Here is a 10,346-nt window from a genome sequence, read left to right on the forward strand (position 1 = left end):
GTCCAAAAGATCCATATGGAGAAATTGTAAATGTTTTGTGGTTGAAGCATAAAGTTTAGATTTGAAAGAATTTTTCACTTGTTTTCCAAATTGACAAGCATCACAAATTTCTTTTTCAAATTTCAAATTTGGCAAACCTTTAAATATTTTTTAGGAATTCTTGAAAGAAGATCCATGCTTATATGTCTAAGTCTTCTATGTCATAGCCATGATTCTTCTTTCATGCTAAGTAAACAATTCTCATTATTTTCAAATTCAATGTCTATGATATAAACATCTTTATTTCGGCTTCCTATGAAAATCACCTCTTTAGATGTAGCATCCTTAATAAGACATTTTGAATAATCAAATTTTTTGTTGTAATCTTTATCACATAATTGATTAACACTTAGTAAATTATGTTTGAGGTTACCAACAAGAAGAACATTTTCAATCTAAGGGGATGAGTGATTACCAATGTTTCCAATACCAATAATTTTACCTTTGGCGTTGTCTCCAAAGGTTACATGTCCTCCATTATTGTCTTTGAAATTTACAACAAGGATCGATCTCCGATCATATGCTTTAAACAACCGCTATCTAAGAACCATTTGCTTTTAGTTTTCTTTGGTTCCTACAAGAAAAAATTCAAGTCTTGATTTTTGGTACCCATATAAACTTGGGTCCTTGGTAGTTAGTTTATGTGGATTCTCGAATCCACTTATATTTGTTTTCAAAATATAACTTCTTTTTAACTAAGCAATTAAAGGCTACATGTCCACTTTTGTTACAAACACTACATGTAGTATTAGAAGTTTTAACAAACATATTTTTAAGGGATTTTTGTTTTAAAAAGGGTTTATATCCTATTCCTCCTTTATCAAAAAAATCATTTTTGACCACCAAGCATTAAATCAAAATTTTTCCTCCCCTCGATGAATTTATGAATAATTTTAGTTAAGTCATCCACTTTTTCTTTCAAAACAATGTTCTCTTTTACCACAAAATTATGATCAACATTTTCTTGTTGCTTTTTTGAAATCTTCTTTATTTCTTCTTTCAACAAAGAATTTTTCTTTTTAAGAATAGCATGACTCAAGGCTAGTTTTTCAAATTTCTCAAGCATTTCATCATAAGAATTTGAAAGCTCATCGTAGAAATGTTTTTCATCTAAACATACCTCATCTTCGATTGCCATGAAGCACATATTTGCCACTTCATCTTGACTATCATTTTGTTCTTCATCATCGCCATCATCTCATGTGGCTTGGAGTACCTTTTTCTTGAAGGTTTTCTTTTTGTTTGGACATTTGATTCTCTTGTGGCCTGACTTTTCACAATCATAACAAATAATCTTTTTACTTCTTTCTTCGCCCCTTTCTTCTTTCTTTTGAAACATTTGGTTGCTACAAAGACCTTTCCATTTCTTGACTAGAAGGACCAAGTCATCTAGTTTTTCATCGCTCATATTTTCTTTTGAAGTCCCTTCTTCAATTTTCGATTTCAAGGCTATTTGTCGCTTGGAAGACTCTTTTGATTCCTCCTTGCTTTTTCTTGTTTTCTCCTTAACTTCGGCATTATTTAGCTTATATGTCATTAATGTCCCATAGAACTCCTCCAAAGGATATGCATTTATATCCTTGGTATTTTCGATCAAAATTCTTATCGGGCTACACTCCTTTGACAAGGACCTAAGCATTTTACTTACAAGTTTACCATTAGTAAATTTACGATCATAACCTTTAAGACCATTTACAATATCGGTAAAACGTGCAATCATATCAACAATAAGCTCATCTTGTTTCATAAAGAAATTTTCAAATTATTTAACTAAAAAATTTATTTTTGTTTGTTTAACCTTGCTTGTGCTAACATGAGTACCTTCAAGAACATGTCAAATATCATATGCCAATTCACATGTGCTTATCCTATTAAATTTATTTCTCTCAAGTGCACAATAAAGCAAATTCTTAGCCTTGGCATTTAAAGACAATTTTCTCTTGTCTTCTTCATCATATTCTTCCCTAGTTTTAGACATAATTTGGTCCGGTCTACCATCTATTTTGATATTTTTAATAGGGACATATGTACCGAATTCAATAATTTTCCAAATATTATAATCAATGGATTGCACATATATCATCATTCTAGCTTTCTAATAATTATAGTGTGTGCCGTCAAAGAAGGGGGGTCGGTTTGTGGAGTGTCCCTCAAGATTTTGAAAAACTTGGTTAGTCATTACTCAAAACTATAAAATCTTTTAAAAGTGAGTACCTTCCTCTGATACCAATTGAAAGTCCAAGAACGACTAATTAAGAGGGGGTAAATTGGTTGTTTAAATCTTTTTCGAAAATAAATGCTAATATAATCAATTTACAAATAAGATAATGAGTAAGCAAGATAGCTTTGAAAAATAACAAGAGAAAGGGAAAGAAGATGCAAACGATATGTTATGGAGGTTCGATCCAATCACAATCTACGTCCCCCGTTATCAAGCTCTTTGTCACGTATAAGGTATTTTCCACTAAATATGATTGACTTGTGGTTCAGTCCAACCTTCTACAAAACTTTCAATGACTTACAACCAAGGAGCACCAATCCTTTTACAAAATTAAGCTTTTTGGGACCTCAACACAACCCACAATTGAAAATAAGAGAAGAAGATATTGCAAATGAAAACTTCTCTCTTAATAAATGGAATAATCACAATTGAGTATTGAGAGACAAGTAGACTTAACACTTGAATAGATTGCATATAGGTCAAGTGTTACTTTGAAAAACTTGAGATGAAAGATTTATGATAATTTTGATCACTCAAGAGTTTTTCAAGATGTAAATAATTTGATCTTCTAAAAATTTAAAAGAGTAGTTGAAATCAATAAAAGCCTCACTTAATGCTCAGAGAAAGTTGTTTCAATTAAGAAAGTGAAGAAGTATTTATAATAGTAAAAAAACAAAAAACAAAAAACTTTCTTACCAGACGAGGCATACCGAACGTCCGCTATCATACCGAACGGTTCACTAGCCGTTGTTATTTCAGAAGTTAGAACGGTTAAAAATTTTTACCGCTTTTCTACCCGACGTCCGCTATGGCAGAAGATAAATTTTCTCCGATCTTTTGATAAATGTAATACTTTGAGAGATATGTATGTATGATTTTTCAAGATAATTGTCATTTCATTGTATAAGATCGAATCCATTATCTTGAAAGATATTTTGCAAGTATTTTGATGAAATAATAATTTTTTGCGTATAAAGTCGACACTTGAGCCTTTTTAAGATATATTTCCAAGCTATTGCAGCATATTACCTTTACTTATGAGATTAAAAAATTCTAAGTCTATTATCTTCACTACGACTCTTTTTCTTGATGTACATGCCATGCTTTTATAGACTTCTTCACCACATTGATTTTTCTTTTATTTGATCATCGCCTTTGCCTCTTCAATGTATGGTTTGCATGTTTTCTATCAACGGTTGAATAAACTTGTTAGAAATAAATGTGCTATGTTTGTAATAATCAAAACGAGAAGTCAACCATATGTCAACATGAATTATATTAACTTCTTTCCACAAGAAAGAAAATTCATTTCTTCTTCCATATTCATACATTCCCTATGTGTTCTTCAAGTTCGGATAGAAAAATATTTGTAGTTTTGTATTTTTCTACAACAAGGCTTGATCAATCCCTCAAATTGTTTACCGAAAACCCTTTAAGCACTGAAATCAAATTCGAGAGGGGGCAAATATTGTTTGAGGACGGCGAGATTGAGTTCGAACCTTCGCATGTGTTCTTACAATTTTTTGGTTTTGTTCACTTTGTTGCCATATTTCTTGTGATCTTCTTTTTGTTTCTTCTCCATCCCTCCAATATTTCCAACAAGAACGCCATCAGCGCGGCTTTTAAGCCTCCCAAGTCTCGTATCAGTTTAAGCAGAGGTGCTCGACTTCGAACAGAGCAATTCAACCCAAAGTTCTTTGATGGAAGAATTGCCGGACCAGATGACAAAGCTAGCAAGAAATAAATATCAGGGGCCAGAACTTAATCCAGCTATGATGACCATATGGAATGATGGCTTAGTCATGTCTTCATGTGTGTCCGTGTTCGTGTATGGTGTGCTTTTTTTTTTTTTTTTTTTTTTTTTTTTTTTTTTTTTTTTTTTGTGGGGTGTTTGTTTTTTTTTGTTTTTGTGTTTTTTTGTTTTTTTTCTTTTTTTTTTTTTTTTTTTTTTTTTTTTGTGTGTTTTTTTTTTTTTTTTTTTTTTTTTTTTTTTTTTTTTTTTTTTTAAGTGAGATGTAGTGCATTATTGGATCAGTGTTATTGTAGCTTTATAGCCTTCTTCTCTCACCTATCTGTTAATAGTTTTCTTTGATCGAACATTTTTCATCAAGTCAAATGCTCAACAAGCCGCTGCATAATTAGCGACACATAACCATTTTCGATTTAACAAAATTGTTAGACCAATTTATCAAAATAATAATAATAATAACTTAATCGGTTAAAGTGGATACAATTAGTTTATTTCAACAGTAATTGTCTCTGAAGGTTTGTTTAGCCCTCGTTTGTCATCCTTTAACAAATTAAATTGTTTGCCACAGTAACATTTTTCACCACACATTCACACAATAAAATATTCTACACACAAACAAATAAAATATCTTTAAACAATAATTCTACTTGTACAAAGTTCTCTTACAAAGTTTGTTGACCAAAATCCAGTCCATTGACTTCAGATGACTTAAAAACATGTTTTTAAAATGATTGGTATAGATGTTATTTTGTCAACCTACTTTGTAAACCATGTTTGTAAGTGTAGCACAACTCTTCTTTAAATTTTAACTAAATATTCTCCAAAAAATATTATTCAAAACTCTATAATTTCTCCCATAATGGGAGACAAATAGGCTTTTAATTAGAAGAGAAAAAAATATATATTTATTTTTTACTGGAAAATATTGTGAATTAATGCACAAGCGGATTAAAATTTTGCGAAATTTATTTGTTCAATAATCCGAAAACTATTTTGCTTAGACCACTATGCGTTAAAGAAATCAAGAATAATGTGAATTAATATGCGGATTATAAAAATTACTAACGGAAACATGACCAAAACTAGTTAATAATGTTTGGAAATCTGTATGCAGCGGACATTGAGAAAAGGGATAATCATACAATAATAGTATAGCTACTGGTAATTATTTTCTTTTTTAAAAACTAATAAATAAAAAATTTGTGGCTGATCTAGTACATTCCTAATAATGGGAAAAAATTATAGCTAAAAAACTAGCAGAAATTCATATATATGACAGAAATGAGGCATAATTCTTTACGCTTAAATGAAGAAAATAGACTCTATAATTTTACACTAAAGAGAAGCAACGAGAATAGAGAGAATCATAGAAAAAATCTTGAATGACTATTTCATAACAATTATCATTTACATAACTAGTTTAAAACGCTCATTCTTGAATTACAATTTCATAGTAATTGTTTCGTTAAAATGCATAACTAGTTTATAATGCTCATTCTATTTTTTGCTATGAATAAATGCATAATTTGCCAGTAACTCACGTAAGCTCTCATCTTCTTCGAATTTTTTAGGTAGATTTCTCCTATATAGGGCAGAATGAGGCAGAAGCCTCAGATGCTGGTGTAACCCAAGGCCTGAAGGTAACTTTCTTCACTCTTACTTAAAAAATATGTTTCTGTATTGATCCAAATTGGAAATATGTGAAATGTTGGAATGCATATTGATATTTTGTGCTAATTTGATCTTGAAGCAAGTTAACACACGTTGATGAAGTGAATAAGGGATTAGAGTTTAAGATGAAATGGGACCGTTGCAAGGCATAAAAGTGTGGTTTTTTATTTTGGCGAATTATTAGTCTAACTCGATTGGAATCGAGCCAATGAATAAAACACAGGGCCTTCGGCCCTGACGCAATGCCAATTTTGGGCAAACTCCCTCGTTTAGGCGTTTTGCTATTTATGGTAATTTTTTTTTTACAATATCTTTTTCCATAAAATTCGGAGTTATATTCCGTATGTTGGAGGATGATCCTGAAGATAAGGATTTTCCATTTTAGTAGTTATCTCATATTTTTCTATTTTTGAAAAAATATCTTTTTATTCTATTTTCTGAATTTTGCTAGGTTTTTTCTATTTAAGACGTTGTAAGCCCTTTGAGGCGACAGTTTTTTGAATTCAATAAAATTTTCCCTGAAAGTTTTCTCATTTTGTGATTGTTCGTCTTCCCTATAATCTTCCGCTACGTCACACGTCCTTTATTGTATATCTATCTACTCAATTAGCTTATAGGGAAGATGAACAATCACAAAATGATAAAACTCTCAAGAAATTTTTTATTAAATTCAAGAACTACCGCCTCAAAGGGCTTACAACGCCTTAAATAGAAAAAAATAGAATAAAAAAGATATTTTTCCAAAAATAGAAAAATATAGGATAACTACTAAGATGGAAAATCCTTATTTTCAGGATCATCCTCCAACAAACGGAATATCAATCCGAGTTTTATGGAAAGAGATATTGCAAAAACAAAAATTACCATAAATAGCAAAAACGCCTAAACGAGAACCTAAACGATGGAAGTTTTATTCATTGGCTCGATTCCAATCGAATTAGATTAGCAATTCGTCAAAAACAAACAAACCCAAAGTTATCATAAAATCAAAAACCATTATTTTGCCTTGCGACGGTCTCATTTCATCATAAACTCTAATCCCTTATACACTTAATCACTTATGTTTTCTACTCGTATTTTGCTTGTATATATAACCAATTGTTGTTACGTACTACAGTATGCATAAAAGTTTTCCAGAACAATTCTCAAATGTAAACTTTTCCATACGCACCATTTTTGCTAAAACCTACTCAATTTTCTCTTCCTTTTTTTTTTATCTGCATGTCGACCGATAAACACGTTATCGTTATTTGGTTTTATCTTTTTAACAGATTGGTCAGGGTACACATTCTCTGTATTCCGAGTGCATGATATAGAAAGTGGGAAAATAGTTGCTTTGAAGAAGGTGCGATTTGCTGGAAAAAATGGTTATGAAATGGTCAAATTTGAGCCCAAATTTCAGTAGAACCCACCTTTTAATTAATACGAGACCTAGCATATTCACGTTCTACTCCACGAGACTTTTAACGTGATATATTTATTTGTCGAAACCATTTAAAATTGAATGAAATATTAAGTGTTAAAATAACCTACATAAATTAAGTATTATGGAAAAATTTGATTTTCCAAACACTTATCTAACATAGGAAAGTTAGGAAACTTTGGTGTGGTTTATAAGGTGGAAGTTTGGGAATTAGGTTTGGGCCCCAAGGGATACTGATAGTTTTTGAAAAGGAAGACCTATATCCTATTGGGTTCGGTCATAAACCCACACGCGCGCGCCACCGCCGCCATCATCCGTCCGACTGGCGACTAGGGCACGGGCACGGGCACGTGCTTGCACTATATTAACTTTTTGGACAAAATTTATATAAAATTTTGGATCAAATTGTAAATAATCAAATTCTTGGGTACATTATGAAATTTAAAATTTTGGCTTATTCCGGGTGATTTTTTGGTTTGGATGGATTGTTTAACAGTCGTCTGTTAACCGACCAAATAGTCGACTGTTAACCGACTTAACAAACGCGACTTTTAGAACAACATGTCTGTTCCAAATTTTTGAGGTTTGTCTGAAAGGTGACGACTGTTCGAATGGCCACGAACAAGTCTATAAATAGCCTGCCTCTCTATCAAAAAATTTACGCTATTTTCATTGCAAATTTTCGGTGCTTTGAATCTTATTTCCCTCTCTCTCGTTTTGATATTGTTTCGAAGTCAAACACACTTCGTTGAGTTCGTTGGAACTCTTGCAGATTGCAGTGCTGCTTCCGTATGAGACGAAAATTCGTTCTATCCTGAGAAACGATTGTTGGATGCCTTTAGCACCATTGAAGGCAGCAGATTCGTTTTAAGGAAATATCGTGCAGTCGGTGGGCTCGAATTACATTTTGGATCCTGTTGATCATTTCTTACATTCAGATGATTTTATCGGATTATTTTCGAAGGAGTAACTTCAAACTCTAGAAACAATACGATTTGACTATTTTTAGCCAAAAAGTGTTCGTTTCATGGCTAAAGAAACATTGATTTTTTGCCAGATTGACCATCCAAATATTACAAACTTGGAAGGATTAATTACCTACCGATTATCATGCAGCATATATCTGATGTTTGAGTTCATGGAACATGATATCTTAGGGTTATTATCTTGCCCAGACATCAAGTTCAGTGAAGAACAGGTTTGGATATTTATGTGAAAGGATATACTTTTCTTTCGGTGAGCACAATGGATTTGAACAAACTAATTTGATTACAAGGGTGACGTGCACCTTACATGGTTTAGATGACTCTGGAAATGAAAAATGAAGATACTGTAATATATTGAAGCATTACGGTGTAAAATTAAAATTTTCCACATGGAAAAAAGGAGAGGATATTTGCGAAGTCTTGGAGAGTTGTTATGTGCATAACAAAGCCTCCGTTTTGGGAAGAATTTATACAAACTTTAATTTATAAATAAATAAAAATGAAGAATGGATAAGTGAATAATACTTGTGAGTTCATTGAAATGTGTGGTTGGATATAAAGTTTGAACGGAGGCTGTGACGATTCACTGAAAATGATAAGAGGTGTATTTTTTTTTCTCATTGCTTCTCGAGAATTAGTGAACTTTTGTTTATTCATGTAATAAGATATAATTAGCTCATTTTACAGGTTAAATGGTAGATGAAACAGTTATTGTTGGATCTTGAGCATTGTCATTCTCACTGTTTTTTTTTTCCCCTTCTTCTTCTTTTTTTTTTTTTTACATAATACATTATTAAAAATCCCTCACTTGTGGTAGAGGAAAACTGTGATAATAGACTCAAACGACACTATATCAAAACATGTGAACTAAATCACCTTCAATCACAACAGACGCCACTACCCTAACCTGTTCAACATCTCACTTCCTCCAATATGCCACCCCCATCATATCCCGACAAAGTAACCCTCGAGCAATCCTTGGTAAGTCAATCCAGGTATTGAAACATCCCGATAGGCCTTTAGCTTCTAATCGAGCTAAATAATCTGTCACTTGGTTCCCCTCTCTCCATTGATGTGCCACCTAATATTCAACTTGCTGTAATAAATTCAAAAGATTATCCCAAAAGTCCGATAGATACCACAAGGAGCACTTCAAAGATGAAGTCCATGAAACCACCAACAATGAATCACACTCGATGTCAATATGGTTTACACCCTACTCACGACATAGTTTTAAACCTTCAATAAGTGCTCTTAATTCAGCTTCATTGTCATTCTCGTGGGGTATTGAATTGAGATATTAAAGGAGCAATTCTTCTTGTAAATAATGTAGGAATTCTAAAGGTGACCCATTTTGGTATTTACAGGCAAAAGCAACCTTTTACGATTGTAGTTACTTTATGGTATCATCCTCCTGAGCTTTTGTTGGGCTCGACAGATTATGGAGCTTCTATGGACCATTGGAGTGTTGGATGTGTATTTGCTGAGATTCTCATGGCTAGACTAATCCTTCAAGGAAGGATTGAGGTAATCACTCTCCCAAATCATTTTCCAACTTTGAACTTTGCTGTTAAACACAGTATATATGATGGTAATAATATTTTGTCGAAGTTTGAGCCATTAGTTTGATATTGCTAGAGTAGAATATGATAATGATGCCTATGTGCATTAAAGCATGTTTGGAAAGTGTTTATAATGGGTATAAATTTGGTTCAATATGGAAATTATTATTGACTAAATTATAAGAAAATTTTGAAATAAGAAACAAATATTTGTGAACAATGTGGATATCATTTGAAAGTGAGTACTTGAGATAGAGTCGAACTTTCAATCGATTTACATATCATATCAATAAGTGTCAATTGAAGACCAGGGTATAAAGAAAAAATGTTTTTTCACAACACAAAGTTTTATTGGTGTTTTCCTGTATTTAAAGAAAGAACTGGCATCTGCAGAGCTTGATCTTGAACTCATGCAGCTGGCAATAGACCTCAACTTAATCCAATACCCTGTCTCCTCCACAACATCACTATTTTTCTTCTTCTAATCTTGCTCCCCTTTGATATCAAACACTACAAAAAAGAGTGGCTTCTGAGACGAAAATTTCCACGTTGATGCCTTAAATTCTGTAGCTAACAGTCTTTACCGACGGAATCGATCCGTCGAAAAATCTGACAGTGAAATCCTCGCTAATAATTTATCGAGGGATTTCTTAGCCATTGTTAAATTGGGGGGGGGGGGGGGGGATTTCTTTTT

This window comes from Olea europaea, unplaced genomic scaffold (assembly GCF_002742605.1).
Source record: "Olea europaea var. sylvestris unplaced genomic scaffold, O_europaea_v1 scaffold317, whole genome shotgun sequence".
Taxonomy (NCBI): Eukaryota; Viridiplantae; Streptophyta; class Magnoliopsida; order Lamiales; family Oleaceae; genus Olea; species Olea europaea.